A 19311-nucleotide genomic window follows, 5' to 3' on the forward strand; every position below is an offset into this window, starting at 1 on the left:
GAGAGAGAGAGAGAGAGAGAGAGAGAGAGAGAGAGAGAGAGAGAGAGGAAGGGGGTTTTAAAGTTTATTTAACATCTCGCGAGATTAGCGAAGAAGTTGAATAAAGGAGCATGTAATCTTTAGTATGCTTTATATCGTATTATATACGTAATAGTTTACAGATGTAAATGCGATTTATTACGATGTAATGATACACGTATATTTACGAAATAGAAATTAAACATTCACAACAAGTAGACTCTGGATTAGAAGTGACTAAATTTGATCACATTAATTAATCAGAAATCGTTTGAAGTAATTCGCTTGAGGATATTTTATTACAATATAAATATAAATGTTTTAATGTTTCAAACATATGTATATCTTACACCTCGTTTCTTTTTTTCAAAACAAAATATTTATTTAAAATAGTAATTATTATATTTTTATAAAGACAATATCGAAATATACAATGGAGAAAGAAAAACATTATTAAAACATTATTAAACGTTATAAACAAAAACAAAAACAAAGTCATTAATCCCAAGGGCCTAGATTATAAGCTAATTTCAGCAATTATTATACGAAGGCATTTTCAAGAATTGGCTTAAGCACGAAAATACTATTTTGAGTTTTAAATTGCTTTTATTTTTTAATTCCCTTCAATTCAATGCACTTCATACAATAATGCTTTAGTACTTTTATGTTATCTAAAAAATTCGTTTCTTGATGTTTTTCGAAATAGCCGTTTACTGTAACTATCGATTCATCACTTGACGAAAATCGTTCACCATTAAGAAATTTTTTAATTTTAAGAATAAATGGAAATCCGAACGATAAACAGGATGGAGAAGCAAGTCGAACTTTAAATTAACGATTTTTAGCATAGTTACAAAGCTGTAGGGGGATGCGTATTGTTCTAATGAAGAATGATTCTTTTGTTATAAGCCTGGCCTTCCTTCGTGGATTATTTGATTTAGTCGATCTAAAAAATTAAAATAATACTCTCCAGCAATTGTATGACCTTTGAACATCAGTCAATTAGCAATATTCCTTTAATATTCATTCATATGTAAGTTAGATCAGATGCGTAGAAAATTAAGGTGATGGATGTGCCCCGAAATGTATCTCCGTAAGTTTTTACTACTAAGTTTTTACATTTTTGTACGCGTAAGAATCGTGGAGTCTATGAGCTAGTGTGGATATTTTTCTATTTTTGAAAAATAGGTAGAATCAGACACATAGCACACTTTTTTTCATTTTGGATAGGATCAAGTAAGATTTTCTTATAATTATAATTTACGGTATTGGTAGAGCAGTAGCAGATCAGACAATTTTCAGCATATGTATTTCCTTGTATTTTGTAATCACTCTGTAATTTTATATCTTTTAACTAGAATCTAACAATTTAAAACACTTCAAATTTTGTAATGAATTAAATTCTACCAAATTTATGGTTTTTTGAATATGTTCGTGATTTTTGCCGAATCTGTTCGAATATTGTATTAAGTAATGTTTCGTATATTCGTGATTTATGAAATATATCATTTACTATATATATTAAACAAGAGACAAAAATTAAACCTTTGTGACATTTTCTACGTATAGTGTTTATTACTTTGTTTATTGCTAATAGAAAAGAATGTTGTTGCTCGTGGATTACATATTGCTAAATTAACAATAACAATGTCGCGGTATTGTGCGTGCGTGCGTGCGCGTGTGTGTGTAGAGTGGCAATAGTCGAAAAAAGAAAAAATGCTGTGAGTAGAGAGATGTTAAAAGAAGTGCATGAGAGAAGTGAGTAGAGAACTATTGAGAGAAGCGCGTGAGAGTAGGGCATAGTATGATTGTGGCATTTAATAAGATCTTAATGTTCTGTTCCTTATGTAATCATTTGTTTTATTAAATGTAATATTTTTCTATTTTTTTCATTAATGCATTATTCGTTTTCAATTCTTTTCTCTATTTTCTATATATATGTAGATCTAATTAAAATCGGAATGTTACAAAATGTACCATCTTCTTTAATTCTAGCTATGATTAATGGATTTTCTGAGTTCCTTCGTTGTTCACAGGATAGGATAGTAACGGGATGTGTGTGTGTGTATATATATTTGTAGTAATATATAACTAATATATTTTTATTATGTTTTAAATGAACATCGTGGGAATTAACATGGTTAGATAATCGATTCTCGCGTATAAAACGTCTAAGAAAAGTTTAATTTTCGATCGTGCAAATTTTACGAGCCGTTTATTTCAAAAGTGGTCGTTTATTAAAAAAAAATCAAGTTAACCTTTGTGACAGATAGTTCTATGTGATTTTTTCACTTTTAAATAATTTACAATCCAAAAAGTGGACTTAATACACTTTCAAAATAAATGATTCGTGCGTACTATTAAAGGCAACTTCACTATTCACATCTAATTGCAATTCGAATGACAAATAGCGAATATTAAACTTAATTTTTATTGTACAATAATTTTTCATATACTTTAAAAATGCACGGGGAAACAAATAAAAATTTGTCATACATTCAGTATTCTTTATACTTTTACTTTAAAACAACAATTTAATTGTTATTGAATCTTCATTTATTATTTAATTGCATTGAATTCCATTATTATCATTGGAGGGACAAATTCAATATTTATTCGTACTAAAAAATTTATTTATTCCTAAAAAAAAGGAATTTCTTTTAATGGTAATATTTATGTGTCAAATATTTATTTATTGACTATTAGACTATTACGGCTTATGATGGTATCGATCTTTGTATAAATTTGCTTTATTTGACGTTTCTCATATTAACAGGCTCATAAATCTCATATAATAAAATTATGTGTTTCCTCGCAGAAGCGCAATTTTATTCAATATGTTTTACAATTTATTTTATATAGACTGTTTTTAATTTTTCAGGTGTTTCGCAATGCAAATGTGTACATGTTCATGTAAAATAACATTTATAACATAAAATGAAAAATCTGAACATGTACAAAATAATGAAAAGATTTATAATCAATTAGGAAAACATGTTATTATTAAAATTGGTAAAATATATCAGTGAATATGCAATAGATTTTTATTTAGATTTTTATAATTGATTAATTGTATTGATCATTATTTAATCATTGGAAGAATATATTACTTTATAACGCATGTTAACAATTAAGTTTTGTGAGATTTTTATGTTTATCACGTTTGTTATTATAGCACGCTTATTTTAAGCTTATTATTGTTGTAAAGCTTTAATTGTTGTTATTAAGACTTTATTTCAATGTTTTTCTATGATTTGAAGATCAATTATTTATCTGTCTTGGCGTAAAACATATCAATACATTTTTTACACATTTCCAATGTGAATATTGGATTAATTCATGAATAAGTATCATTTTATTGTAATAAACTTTTTACTTGTATACTTACTTACGGATCAATCCGATAATGGAAAATATATTAATTGCTACATTAGATATAAAATAATAATGATTTGCAAATTATATTTTACAAGTATGTGAAGAAATTATTTGAAAATAAATATTACATTTTAAGAGAGATATTTTAAGATGTTTATTAAAGGAGATGTTAAAGTCGATGCTTTCTCTTACGCGTAGGATAGAACTTTGTCGGGGATGATGTTCAACTTCAATCAGATTCAAGGACTGTTCAATATACGCGATTAATTATGTATTATGAAATATTAGTTCGTGGACCTCCACATGTAGCAATCTTCAAGTAAGGCCTGGTTAATTGATATTACTTGCGATATATCTAATCCTAGCTCAAATATTACAACATTTGAGCATATTTTGGCGTACTTCGACAATCATTATTCTACTAATTATACCCTAATATTATATGCTTTATATTTTTAAGGAATACGTAACATAATACGAAATACGAAATACTAAACATTTAATTATTGATATCTCATAAATTTCGGAAAACTTGTATGATTAATTCGGACGATAGTTTTAGTTAGTCTTTGTTAAATCGATTGCTCTTCGAAGTAAAATGTACCTTTTGAGTTATTCCAAAAGCTATAATTTTTTATTTTCGATATTTAAAACAATTATTTTAAGAGTATCTATTGGATACTAACATCAATAACATTGGATTATAACATCTTTGATTTTGAGAAAGGAATCATTAGTTTTACTTTGAAAAAATGTTGGTTTTCGCATGAAATAATGTTATAGGTAATATCTACCTATCCGGATTGTGATTTACTTATCGAGAGAAGAAGAGGAAAATGTAAAATATCAGGATTTTCGACAGATGGCCGGAATCTCAGACCTCGGGCCGCGACTGCGTCATGGCAACGGGGACTGAAGGGATGCTTCGACCTCACGATTTTACACCCTCCGGCTAACTGCCGATGGAAAAGTTGCGCTCTGAGTGCTCCACTTTGTTTTTTTTCTCCTCGACATTCTCTCTGAGACATTGTAGACGACGGCGACTCGAAATTTCCCTAACATTTTCGCTAACGTTTCTTTCTCCGCGTCGTTGAGAGATTGTCTTCGACGTTGAAACCTTTCTTGAGTATTTTCCATTCGAACAATTCGACGTTGTGCATACTTTGTACTACCGATCAACAAACTCGTACACACACCTTCAAAAAGCATCCCTCGTAAAATATTTTACAGATGGAAAGTTTGAAAAATCTTTCCGTTTCACGTTAATACGAGGAGGAAGAATTTACAATTCTGTAATACGTACTTCGCGCAAAATTTTCGTTCAATTAAAGTACAAAGGGATGTCTCAATTACCAGCAAACTTTTACAGATTCAACCTGCTGCGGGAGACAAAAGACGGCGGTCTCTACCGTATTTACCCGGCATTAAAAGAAAAGCATTTTTCTTACGCTCCCGCAGTTTAAAACTTTTTCCCTTTAAAACCGTCCGTCTTTCTTTCTTTCTCTTTCTTGCTCTTTCTCCCTCAGTCCCTCTCATTTCCTCCTCTCTTTCGGTCTTCTTTCCTTAGTCCGAGAAATAAAAGTCCGCATCTCGAGAAAAATACTGGTTATCCGAGCTTCGAAAAAAGTTTACAATCCAAACAACGGAGGGTAATCTCTTTATGTTCTAATTGGAAGAATTCAATTTCGCAATGTGTAACAGGTTACACAGAAGATGGAAAATGGGAATGACTGAAGAGTTATGAAAGATATTCCAAAAGGAAATAATCAGATAAAAATCGAAATCGTTCTTTCCTCGAGTAACAGAGTCGTATTTATTTATATCGAGTGAACAGAAGAAGTCACGAAATCTTAAATAAGTCCAATCCAAAATCACATTTAAACGATCCATCATCCCTCTTTAGAAAGGGGATCGCGATAGTCGTCAAAATTGTAATGAAAATTGGCACAATCGTGAACCACAGCTCAGATGAACCAACCACAAATGAAGCATGTGGTAAACCGTGGCATCAATTTCAATCGGTGACTTAGCAAGCTGTCGTGTGCCTCCGGCGATGCAGGAACTTTGTGGTGTAAAAAAAATTAAAAGATCACTTTTTCTTTTGACCTGAGAACGAAATGACTCATGGAAACATCTCATTTGTTAATGTTATTCTATGAAATTTTGTTCTTTTACCAAGTTTCACCACATATTTTTCTCATTTCATCTATACATGCACTATGATATATAATAAACTACGATAAGCAACGTCGAATGAGTTAAACAAGTCGCTATTGTTATTTCTTTTTATTTTCGTATCGGCTCATCGTTCTTCTTTACCGCATGATGGAATAAGCTGCCAGAATCGTTTGTCCTTAACCGCGTATCAGTATGTGAAAAAGGAGGAGAGGTATGGCCAAGAGAAAAGAGCGAACGAAACGAAGAGAGAGAGAGAGAGAGAGAGAGAGAGAGAGAGAGAGAGAGAGAGAGAGAGAGTACATTCGCTCGCTTCGAGTTGCACAAGATATTCACATAGTAGAAAGAGCGAGAGGCATAAACAATGCAAGTATCTACACCGACGAGAAAGGGGGTTGAGCACTTGGCACGTAGGGCTCCCTGCGAGAGAACGTCCAATTACCAGCTGGGCGCGTATCTTCATGGGGGGTCCTACACGCAATTGTTGTATTTCCCTATTGTTCCGCGGCGTGATTGAGTCCATTGTTTTTTCTTGTTGTAATTATCAAGAAGGGATAGAGATAAAAAGAGGGAAAGAGAGTGAGAGAGAGAGAGAGAGAGAGAGAGAGAGAGAGAGAGAGAGGAGACTCGATAACGAGCAGTCTGAAAAGCATAGTTCGTCCTCAAGAAGCTGGATATATCGTTCCTACCTACTGACTTTCTCCATTTCGAAGGATCAGTTTACGAAGGATATGATGAATTAAGCACTCCTTTTTTTCTTTCTATTTTATTCTTTAGCTCCTTTTTTTCTCCTGTGAAACGTCGGACTCGCTGTGATATCTCGCGAAAATAAGATGTCGGTAGTACACCTTCGTATCGACTAACGAATTTAGCTACATTCGCCGCGGGCGACGAGAACATTTCGCCACGTTCCTTGGAGAATTTCAAGGAACATCTCGAACCACGTGCGCGCGCTAACTCCGAAGGAAAGAGAAAGAGAGAGAGAGGAGAGAGAGAGAGAGAGAGAGAGAGAGAGAGAAGGAAAGATAGAGACACGATCGAAGGGAGAATAGTGGAAAAGGGCACAAATTGCTCTGTACGTATTTGCTTTTACGCTTCTCTGAGGCAGATTTTTAACCGAATAACATGCGTTAAACAAGTTATCTATCTACGTTATTTTTTAAAGATATGAAAAAAAACATAATAAAAAGAAAAAAAAGAATAAAAAACACGAGGTACCCTCGGCTAGCTGCCTATTTGATTTATTTCCTTCTTTTTCTCTCTCTTTTTTATTTCCATATTTTTTCGATTATTTAGTTACATTTTGTAAACACGGGAAGCACTGTAGGCATCGCCGAGCGTATTGTAACAAATGCAGCAAATGTATCTCGTTCGAAACGAGTTCAACTTTTTTATATGTACTACTATTCGGTGCTACAATGCATAGCCGTCCCCCTCTCCACCCCTACTCACTATATATACATATATATTACATATATATTTTGAACTCTATGCACGTCAGTCTGGAGATACGGTTTTTGCAGTTGCATGTTCTCGCCTGTGATTCTACCGATTGGAAGTGAATTTTTAGTCAATGTAGAATGTTAAAAATTTTTGAAAATACGCCATGGCAAAACGTAAAATGAGAAGCGATGCTCCGTCGTATGATTCCACGTAAGTTGCCCATCGTTTCAAAGGCGTAACATTCAACGTTTTAGTATTCATTTCTAAAATTCAAATGATTTGTAATACAGTGATTTGTACAGTTTTAAGAAATCGATGATGTATTTCGAATAGAATTGTACATTGATACGTTTGAATACAATTGTACACGAATTGAAAGTGCATTACTAATAAGGATAGAGTTGAAGAGAAAGAAAACGAGAGAGGGAGAGGGAGGGAGAGAGAGAGAGAGATCATTCCTTCTACTCTCATTTCCAGTAAATTTCATCGTCAAATGTATCTTTTTCTCAACGACAAACAAGCAAAATTCCAATTGCTTTCGGCGCGTTTTCGCTCTTCTCGCGTCCTCATCGTCGCCGCTTCGATCGATAGCCATGAACGAGACAACGCCTCCTCGACACAATCGTTCGTAACCGAAATTTTTGCGGCGTGCGCCGCTTCGATCTTCCTCCATTCTCTTTCTCTTTCTTTTTCTGTCTTTGTCTTTCTCTCTCTCTCTTTTACTCTCACTTCGTATCGCGTTTCCCTTACGTTTGCCGGAGGCGCAATGGCGTATTATACGTCCACGTAGAATAAAGATCCTTTGACAAAATTCTCCCGAGGGAGTCCGCTTTAGGGCCGACTATATGGCTACCAGGAAATGACTGAACCGCGTTAGGATATTAGATTATGTTAAAAGTCTTCTTCTGGTAAGAACGATGGCTAGTGGGACAGCCTTCCTGTCAAGGACCTCGAACTCCAATCGTTCTATCACCTTATTTCCCGATTTCTCAATACATTGTGATCGCGAGGATGAGTACTTTCGGAGGTTTGCGATTAAATTCGAACGGTAGGAAGTGAGGTTAAACGAAAGGAAAAAAATGAAGAAGGTAGAGACGGACAGAGCATAAGCATTAACAAGAAATAATCAATGATAAACGTTCGAGGAATAGCTGGAATATTCGCTCAACGGAGACCGGTCGTTGGCTGTAACCGATGAAGACATAAACCCATGTCCACGCGTAATTTAGAGTTCTTAACTCCCAGTAGGTGGTTGGCCACCACCCGGGGCTCGAGACACCTTATCGCGCCCACGGCTACTTTTCTCCCCACTACGATCCCAGCCCCTTCTCCACCCCTTTTGAAAACAGGCCCTGTTCCCCTTTCCTTCTTTCCTTTTTCTCTCGGCGGCTTACCGATCTCTCGGACCATCCTCGCGCGAGCAGAAACTGCGATCGTTGTTTTACAAGTTGGCATCGTGTCACGAGACAACCATCAGCCTCTATTCTCGAATTATTATACCGTGTTTGCTACTTAATCTTTTACACGAATGCGTCGTATGTTCTCTTGTTTTTCTTCAAGTTAGTTTGTTCAACTCGGACGAAGGAAAGAGAACTATCGTCGTTCTTTTTTTTTCGACAGCTTCTAAACTTCGTTATGGAAAAGAAAGCTTGTGGAATATTGACTATTCTCTTAATCCATTAACGAAACATCGTCTTTTGACGGTCGATCTCGTCGAAGTGCATACGTTTGCTTGAAGGGACACCGGCTGTGCTTTTACGTCTACATACTCTCGAGCGGTCGACGTGAAAGAGGAAGATCGAGTCCACGAAGGAACGATCGTCGTTGTGGAAAAAAGAAAAAGGGAGAAAAATCTTTGAAAGGGATACGCGTGCGTGCGTGCGCGAGTCGCGCGATGGGAGCCAACGGGTCAGGACGGTTGGCCACGCCGCGAGTGGTCGTCGCGGATACGCCGACATTCGACCTGACACGTATGCCCGCGCGCAGCCATTACTTTCAATTTATGTTTCTCTCGATCCTTAAATCGGCAAACTTTCGGAGACCGCCTGCGGCGCGCTCGAGCGCCGCTATGATATATCTATTTGTGTGCGTGCATTTGCAAATCGACCCTCTTAAGACGCGAGGAGGAAGAGGGATCGCGCGAGATATACGCGAGCGTATCGCGTGATACTCGCCAACGAGTTCGATGCCTACCGTCATTTTTCCTTACCCGTTCGTTCTACTTTTTCTTTTCTTTTTTTTAAAGAGAGGCGATGCTATGCACGACGACGTCAACGCAGAGCGAATAGCGAAAGAAAAAGAGAGAAATAATTTTTAATAAAGTGCAATGTTGCAGTCACGTTAAGCTTGCAGAAATCGTATCGATGGAATTTAAAAACTGCAGTTAATTCTGCATTTCCGTTCTTTTTTGTAAGTATTAAATGAATCATATATATATATATATATATATATATATATATATATATACATATGCCGAATATGTACTTTAAATATTGTTTTTATTTGTAAAGGATAGAAAATCCAAAGTATAAAATCGGGATATATAACAAATACTTTCGTACGCACGACCTTGACCGAACAGAAATTTCTATCAATCAATCATTAAAAGGCATTTCAAATACGAATTTTTCATGTCCTACCTTCGTACCTAAAGGGTTAACTCGCAGCGTTCAAGCACACCGGTCGTTCAGTTGTTCGCGGATATCGAGCCAACGAGCTAACGACAATCCAATATTGACGTTTAACAGCAGTGGCAAACAAAGTTCGCGACTGTTTCGCTCGGTATTGACCCAACCTTGACCGTAGATGACGCGTTTAATATGACCATCGTTCGAAAAAAGACTAGGTAGAATCTCGCACGAATATCGATCTCTCTATTCGAAATTTCCAATAGCCGCAAGAGCTACGTTCTATGGAACCAACGATGCTTTTAATCACGAAGTAGAGACTACGTTCTCAGCATGAAATAACACGAGGAGAGAGGGGAGAGGGCAATTAGTGAGTTTGAATTTCTTTCTCCCTTACTCTCTCTTCCTTTCCATTTTGCGATGTCTTATTTTTTTAACCAATCGACGTAATCGAAGAATTGAGAGTCTCATTAGAGATGATCATTAACAGTGTGTTCCAATAACAACACAACGCTCAAAGTGATAAAAAACGATAGCAATCTGTAGAGATTGTAAAGTTTTTTAAATCATTAGAACTATTTATTGTAACGATAAAAGCTACGATCGTATGATCGGCGCAGTGAGAAAAGAACGATTTTGAGCGCTTGATTATAACGTGTCGCCTTCCTACAACGTGTCATAATTTTTCTATAATTAATACTAGTACAAGTCATATAATAATTGTCTCGCGAATGCGTAGAAAGCAAAAGACTCGCACGATACTTATGAATGACATCGACATTGCGTATGCGTTCCTCGTGCGATGTGCGAAGTATGCAAATCATTCGTTCGATGTTTCGCGGAACCTAAAGTCCTCTCGTATTTCTTTCAGTTTCAGATGGCAACCATTTTCCAATTCATATCTGAATGGCCAACTTAAATCGTCTTAATCGACATCAGGCATGACTCTTTCGACGAAATTTCGTCGAAAATACGAATCGAAAGATTCACGAGCAGTTACCGGATACTATCAATGAAACTATCGTAAGTTCGCGTTGCACACAACGGAATTGCGGTTAAACTAGGGCACGCAGGAGTTTCGGGGTAGATATAATGAGAGTTCGCTTTGCCAAGTCCTTGCGGAAACTTTTAATTGGACTCGCATGCCACGGCGAGAGAGTTATCAAGGATGCAGGATTTGTTTCGATGAAAGGATTAAAACTTTCTAGCAGGAGGAAGATCGATCGTTCGGAAAATGTGAAAGAAGATAACGTCAAAATCGAGAATATAAATGATAACGCGTCGAAGTACATATGCAAATTCAACTTTAGTAAAATACTCTGGTACTTAATATATTACAGTAGTATGTACTGTGAACATAGTACGTAAGTATCTATGTGTAAAGAAGTAAGATGCACTTTCTCATTATTCATAACGTCGCCGTTGGGTCGCAAGACGAGCTTTCATCGTTCTAAATCATTACGCTTAAATGCAAAGGCAACATAGAGAAGTAACATCTCTTAGAAGCGTTTTTCCTCTGTTAACGATGGAAGGCATCGTCGTAACTCGTTACGTCGGACCGAGAATACGAAAGGGAGAGTAAGGAAGAGATGAAAAAAAGAGGAAGAAGAGAGGAGTTCGAGGTGTTCGTAGTCTACGAACTTTCCATCGATGAGGTCAAAGAGGGTAGATAATAGGTGTGTTACGAGTACGTAAAAAAGTTTTAATTGGTTCGGAAAGAAGATAAGAATATCTTGCTCGACCAAACTCGGAAGTTGTCTCTTCGTCTTCTTCTCTTTTTCCGCATAAGAACGGGATAACGGTTAAAATCAATTTCTCGCTTCTCTTCGATGTCACTTCGATGTGAAATAGGAGGACGTTGCTTTCTGACGAATAAGTATTCGCTAGACGTGTGATCCGTGTCTATGAGGAAGAAAGAAGATAGGCTGAGTAAAAAGAGGAAGAAGGCAGGGGGAAGAAGAAGAAAGTATAAAAAAGGTAGCAGGGAGAAGGAGAGAGGCAAGACTCGTCTCTCACAATGCGATCCCTTCCAACCTGGTGGATCGAAGTGAGTTTTGAAAATGTATGCGCACACGGCCAGATTCACAAGAAGGGCTGTAAACCTCGCCTTAGGCGAAGGCAGGAGCTCGGAAGGGCCCCTTATTCCCTACTAAATTTCACCCTACATATCCCGCGCGAGCGCGGAGAGACGAAGCGGCGACCACTACCACCATCACCATCATCATCACCATCACTATCACCATCATCACCACCACACCAGCACCGCCGTCATCCCTTGGTTCTTTCCAACTCTCTCTCTCTCTTACTCTCTCCCTTCCTCCCTCTCTCTCTCTCTCTCTCTCTCTCTCTCTCTCTCTCTCTCTCTCTCTCTCTCTCTAATAGATCGGCCGTGTGTGTACGAGTTTCGTGCCAAGGCAGTGACCCACGAAGCAACATATTGGCGTTGTTTGAAGAACGAGAATTGCTCGACGCCGTTGGGGTCCCCGCGAATCGTAGAGAAGAGGAAACGATCGATCGGCCGGCAGTCGCGATCGTGCCGCGCGGTGCGGTGTAAATACCGCAGGCCTCCTTTTGATCGTCACGTAGAACTATAATGACGAGTGCGTTCTTTTTTTTTCGAAGCAACAAATGGGGCTGGCCTTCGTTAAAGAGGGTTGCATGAGACATTGTGGTTTTCGTCTGCTCGTATCTTAACGAGCAAATATGAGCCACTTGTATAACGAATCGAACGATTTCATTTTTCATTAATTTTTCTAAACGTCATAAATTTGCCAAGCTATATGTTTTTCTGGATTTGATCACATAATAATCGTTCGTCACAAAGATTTTCGAAAGAAAAAGGAAGAAACAGAGACAATTAGCAGAACGTCCGTATCAAAGCAATAATCAGCGCTTCTACCCATGAGTTTACCAAGCGATCAGCTTTGAATTCTTTGATAACTGACGTCTATCTGGTCGTCGAGATTAATAAACTAAAAAAAAAAACTTTATGGCTTCGATCTTCTCTCTCACTCATTCTCTCTTAAGAATCTAATCACCCTGAATTTCCATATTACGTAACTTTCGTGCGTCTCTTTCTTTCTCTCTCTTTTTCTTTTGTGTCCCGCGTGTTGCCGATCGGAATGTCGTAGCATGCACATCGCCCATGCTGGAAACACGCATATATACACATATAGAAGCATACACATGAAGTAACGCATGGTTGCGAGAGGATGAAAAGACGACGAAGAAGAAGAGGACGACGACGTCGACGTCGACGTCGACGTCGATGACGAGCGGCGGTGGTTACGGCGGCGTTGCTCGAACGAAAGAGTTCGCACATATACGCGCCCTTTGCTCTGTAGAGATTAAACTCACGCACAGTCCGGCCCGGGGGCAGCGTTCCAGCCAACTAATGAGAGAAGCGAGCGACCGCGATGATAAAGTCTCCACGCCGAGCAAGCTCGTTCCATATACCCGACGTGTCCGAATCCCTTTTTCGATCCTGCTATAACAATGAGAGTCGAGATAGAACTTATTCGTTCGCGAGATAGAACTTATTTTTTTCTTATGATATAGTGCCAATTAAATGTTAAGTATGTTTTCGTAATACGTCTTAAAGTGATTTCAATCGATTTGTGATTCATGCCTGATAATTTTAGTTTTCGTAGCCATCCTTCTCCTACTTGTACTTTATGCAGATATACGCCGAATTGATTTCTCTTTCGTATCGTAAGAAAAAATTTTCGATGGAATTTTCTATTTGATATTTGATCGATAGTAGATATATATCTGATTTCTTAACTAAATGGAAAAATAATTATAATCGTTTGTCTTATCTATGTAACGTCACTTTTATTTATATATATTTATTTGCACGCATTATTCCATTATCGAACATTGCCGAAAACGTCGAATTTCTACTGGCCTGATTTTCTAAGAAAGGAATTCCGGGCGAAGGAACAAATCATGCATAAGAATGGGAAGAGGAAAAAAAGGATTAGGACGTGCCTTCATCGGGACACTCTTTTTAGCAGCGAAATAGCGGTCGGATGATATGTCTCGAGCATGTTCGCACTGTGGGTGCTCGATTGAAAGCTAAATAAGATCGAAACTAATGTTTTATCGCAAATTAAGAGCTATTGCAAGCGATACAAAAACTCCTCGTTTCGTTCGTGGCTGAAATTCGTACAAACCGATAACGCACCAACGTGGCTACCATTTTCAAACGCTACTTGATCACGCTATCCCGTCGGCTATGCGCTCTGTAAATATGAATATGAGTATACGACACAATATCGAAGCTAAAAAATCCATCGTAGGATTCTCGGATGGTACTCGAAATTAAATCGAATTCGACGTTGCCGTTTGTTATTCAGTTCATCGAAATACTTTTACGGATTAAAACCTACGATTGCTCACGAGGTCGACGTAAGTCTTTTTAAACGTTAGGCTTTCAAACATTGCTAACGGCAATTTAATGCGTTCTCGATGTAATATAACTTGTACTGGAACGAATGCGTTCTCGGTGTGATATAACTTGTACTGGAACCCTTATTAGAATCGAAACACTTAAGAAGGAGTTTTGAAATTAATTGAGGGCTGCATGAGAGTCGACAAGAGCAATTAGCATTTTCTTGCCGAAAGAAAAAAGCGTGCCGATGGAAGGGATAGATAGAAAAGAGATACTTAGAAAAGAGAGCTTCTTGCGTTAAGTTTCAACTTACCGTTGGAGAATTTTTTAATTATCGACGATCGACGAATTATTTTCCAAATACTTTATTCGAAGGTTTATAATGCAACATACCAATAACGATAAGAGATAAATCAAGATATCAGTCGATCTTCACTTCTTACCAAGGGATTCTGACCCTCTTATAAAAATATCGTTGAACTTCAAAGGCCGAGAAACCCCGTTTGGATTCAAAGTAGCAAGAAATCACATTTCGAAAAGAACCCACGAAGTCCAGACGTTAGGTAAGCCGACAATTTGCATGCTATTACCGCAAGGCGTTTGTGCTTCATGGGGAGAAGCATTTTCCTGCAGTAACCGGGACTTGTTTATTGTAATTACTAAAGTTTAGCTTCCACTTCTTATTTCGTTCCTTTGTCTACTATCATGGCCTCGGCCAAGGTGCTTCTAAAAAGGGAAAAGAATGGATATTGACTCTTTGATTCCACGATTTCTATTATCTCGATAAATCGAATTATTGAAAATTTATTTCTTTCGTATTATTTATAGAACGATAGTAATTCTTAAATTAATAACAGTTTGATCTTTTAATTGTGCGTGATATACGTATATAGGGCTGCGTTTTATTTACTCAAAGACGTAGACGGTATTTTTCCAGACTATGAAAAAAATAGTCATGGTATAAACATCGAGTACGTATTTTTGTGGATTTGACAATCTAAAAAAAAACTGAATTTAGCTTCGTTAAGAGCAACAGAGAGAAGAAAGAAAAGATGTTGAAAATCTGTATCGAGACGCTTGCTCAGAGGGAACCACGTAACAAAAAGAAATGCTTGAAATGGGTGCAGTATTCTCTCTAAGTTTGGGACACGTTCTGCGTAAAAAAAAGATGTTTGGGAGGGTCGCATTTGCCACGCGCTTAAGTCAATAAGATCTTCGAGTCGAGCGAACGTGAATAAAAAAGGGAATGGTATACGATGGGTTTTCAAATTTGAGCACGAATGTTTTGAGAAAAATCAACTCTCGATCCTGACGTTTTTTTATTAAACGAGAGTGAGAGAAATAGAGATAGACAGACAGAGAAAGAGAGAGGGAGAGAGAGAGAGAGAGAGAGAGAGAGAGAGAGAGAGACAGAGAGAAAGGGAGAAAGGTCGTAGCATCACCTGACAGCCTCGAGCGTTCGAAATGTGAAAGGATATTTGATGGAGGACGCATCGTGTTTGCGGTCCTACAGATCAATAGGGGATCGGTATCGATCTTACGAGAATCCATTTACCGATGCGCAAAAGGATGATCGAAGGATTTCGTCGATAGAGCCATTCATCGTATTTTAGGTAAGAGCTTTCATGTAAACGGAGTAAGTATTTTGTGGGTGGGAACCACGTACAATATAAATAGCGGTAAGCTATTTGTAGGGTACCTTATATATAATAATATTTTTTGGTTTAATGGCAAAGGAAAAGAATCTCTTTGTTCACCAGTATTTCGATTTTTCAAAGCCATTCCTCAATACTTTTATTGCTAACGATAGAAAAGAATTACTTTCAAGTCATCAAGGACAAATGATTCGATTTAAGCAAATTGCAATTTTCTCTGCGTGAAGATATCGCAATCTCGTCGAGAGAGTTATAGACACATCGATCTGTACCGTCGCTACGTGGAAACCACTTAGACAAGGCCAAAGTTAGGTCATCGCTTCGGATTATTAGGTAATTAGGGTAAGATGGTCTCTGTGACCATCTCGATGATGGAGGAGCCAGGTTATATGCGCGTGACTACCTACCGATAGACAAACACATGGGCAGATTACACGGCGCTCTCGGCTCTTGCATAGATATATGCAATTTAACTGGTAATTTCGAACTTACATCAGCTTAACTTCGGGAAGGTAATGATGTAGTAGTTAAATTGCATCACACAAGCGAGTTACGACGTTATAACGTGATGTGCCCTGGAACAAAGTGGATTACGATGGATTTCTTGACGAACAACTTCTCCGTTAACCGAGTAAAGCTTAGCTTACGAAGCGAGTAATAATATTTTTGCACGAGATCGACGGTCCTGTAAGGGAAGCAAGAGAGATGGTCCTTGTTGGGGTCGCACCTTATCGGCAAAGATATATCAATTACGATCGATTGAACACTTTATAGAAATCGATCGACGATAAAAGAAGATTATTAAATGCATGAGATAAATACACTTTCTTCAACGAATAACAATCTCAAAGTTTCGATTTCTAAACGATCAATACTCTTCGATTGTCGATAATAATAATAATCATGACGCAGAAGAAGGAAGTATTCTAATGATTTCAAACTTTAATAAATGGCAAAAAATTGAATCGCTTCCTACGTCATATTCGATCGTTTATTCAAAATATTTTTTTTTAGTCGCGAGATCAGGACACATCGTTGTCGAGTGTCACATACTGGAAAAAGTATTATTCCTACTTTTGCTCTCTAAAAGAATCGTTTTGCAAGGAGGAGGAGAAGGGTAACAGCGGAGCGAGCGTCTATCTGTTTTTGATATACGTTGCAATTGCAGTCAGGATATCGGATATTCTTGGTAGATCGCGTAGCACGAGGAACGATTCGTGGTACAACTCTCCTACTCCTTCCTTTCTCGACCCTAAGCCGACCCTAAGCGTATCGGCCCGCCTCGTTAATTGTGCAACGCGGGTTCGTCGTTTGTCGATCTTGCCATTCTCGCTCTTCCTTACTCCTTCGTTTTCTCCTCTCGTCCTGATCAGTGATTCACGAAGCAACATGGATCCCCCGAAGGATCGCATCAGCTTTTTCTCGGGCGTTAATATAACACCAGCGCTTCCTGCTTCTCGATTGAGTCACGATTTAGCATAGGCGTGGTACGATGCATTCCCTGGTAAGAAGATGGACGGTTCGATCTCTCTCTCTCTCTCTCTCTCTCTCTCTTTCTCTTTTTCTCTCCTTGTTTTACCATCGTACCTCCGATCGAAGAGGATGTTCCAAGCGCGATGGCTGCCACTACCCAATGTCGACTATGAAACTTTCTTTATACAACGATCGAATCGATCGTCAGTCGAAAGATTACGGTCTCTTCACCGAGAATGATTAAAGTGAAAGATTGCTTTCTTGACAAATAGGTCGATAAAGGTTTAATTTGTTAATCGATGTAGATGTATATGTGTAGATATTGAAATTAGATATTAAAAAAAGTTCTATTAAGTCCTTTCGAAGAAAGATCCTTTCTAAGCATCTTCTTATCAGTAATTTCGGTAAGATAGATAAAAAGAATTTCGATCTAAAATATCATTGTAAAATTCACAAGTCGAAGGTAGAGTAAAGTAGTATAGATGTAACGATACAAATAAAATGCGATAAATGACGACAAAGATTCTTTAGAATAGAAGAGAAAACAGTAGATATTTCGGAAGGATGAAGAGTATAAAAGAGTTCGAAGAGGAGGAGAAGAAAGAACGAGAGGAAGAATAACGAAGATAAAACGACGGGTAAAAGCTAGGGCGAAAAGCGGGTGAAATGAGCGGGTGGAAAACAGAAGCACTCGTCTTGGCTCCTTCTTAACGGATGCTGCGCTCCACCCTCGCCTTCTTCTTCGTTTTCATCTTCATCTTTCCTAGTGAAACTGGAGAGGGAAAGAAGGTGAAGGGATGGCGGAACGACGACGACGACGACGACGACGACGACGACGACGACGACGACGACGACGACGACGACGACGGCGGGTGCTGGTAGTTGCTGTGGTGGCGTTTTACTCAACGTCCTCTCCTCCGTTACCCCTTCCTACGTCACGACTGGGTCGGTCGAGGAGAGAAGAGAGAGGGGAACATCGATTGGTCATGCGCAGAGGATGTTCGCGTGCGAGATGCCGTTCTGTGGGGGGTTAAAGAAGGGGATCCATTCGTTCGCGTGGCTATCTCATATGTATACGTGTATCTATGGGTATGTATGGTGTATACGTATGCGTAAATTTCTATCTGCGTATATGCACCTGTGTATATATGCATGCGCGCGCGTGATGGTGTGTATATATATATACACATATCAGTAAATATGCATATGGGGTATGTACTCATGTACACATATTTGCGTATGTGTGCGTGCGCGCGCGCGTTGTGTATTTATGTGCATGTCCGTGTGTATATAGCTATATATGTATGTATGTGTGCATATATATGTATGTATGTATGTATGTATGTATGTATGTATGTATTTGCTATAGCATGCTCGCATTAGGTTGGGTTTTGTCTCTCCTCTTCCTCCGCGTTCGTAGCGCTATTCCTCTCGGTGGCAGGCTTGGCAGGGTACGCAGAAGGGCATGCAGAACGACGGACGCGCAGGGTCGGTCGCGCTGCCGACTGGAGGCGGAGGCACCACACCCCCGAGGGAGGCAGGGGCGCGCATAGCGGCGCAGATGAGCCGGTAGTGGTGGTGATGGTCGCGGCGACGACGTCGACGACGACGACGACTAGGTAGAAGAGGAGGAGGTATAGGAGGATGAGAGGGGAGGGCGTCGCGGCGCCTCTCTTGCCTCGAGCGCAGTGCGACGTCGCGACGCGCCACGTGCGGTGCAACATACACCGGGGGAGAGATACGACCTATGAAACTCGCTTCCTTCCTCTTCCTCTTCTTCTTCCTCCTCCTCCTCTCGTTCTTCTTCCTCATCTTCATTTTCGTCTTCGTCTTCTTTCGTTTGCATTCTCCCTTTTCTTAATCCTCCTTTCGTCTTTCGTCGCGTCTGAGCTTCGCAAGAAATTCCATTATCGAAAGCGATTTCTCGCGTCGCCGTCGCTGTCATCGTTGTCGGAATCAAGAAGGGAAAGAGAAACTTAAGAAGAAAGACAAGTGTTTTGAGCGGTGCGAAAAGATGAAAATCTAATAAAAAAAAAAGAAGAAGCTGAGGAATCGCGACGGTGGGGTGGGTGGTGAATAAATTTACTCTGTGAGAGGATAGAGGGTTAAAGACAGGTTCGTAGGAGGAAAATAGAGAGAGAGAGAGAGA

General features: G+C 38.7%; 1 protein-coding gene across 5 annotated transcripts in view; it reads left to right on the forward strand.

Moving 5' to 3' along the window:
* Nucleotides 1–19311, forward strand: part of LOC122636765 (transcription factor AP-2-epsilon) — a 162605-nt gene that overhangs the window by 9698 nt on the left and 133596 nt on the right. For 3 of the 5 annotated variants that reach the window (XM_043828379.1, XM_043828391.1, XM_043828410.1), the window contains exons 1-2: nucleotides 5819–5870; nucleotides 6929–6933. The exons of 1 other annotated variant lie outside the window; for it this stretch is intronic. The gene's annotated coding sequence lies outside the window, so the exon portion shown is untranslated. Of the gene's footprint in view, nucleotides 1–5818; nucleotides 5871–6928; nucleotides 6934–19075; nucleotides 19278–19311 lie in introns of those variants that run through there. One more of the 5 variants, XM_043828392.1, reaches the window with a different exon arrangement.

This window comes from Vespula pensylvanica, chromosome 1, assembly GCF_014466175.1.
Source record: "Vespula pensylvanica isolate Volc-1 chromosome 1, ASM1446617v1, whole genome shotgun sequence".
NCBI classification, from domain to species: domain Eukaryota; kingdom Metazoa; phylum Arthropoda; class Insecta; order Hymenoptera; family Vespidae; genus Vespula; species Vespula pensylvanica.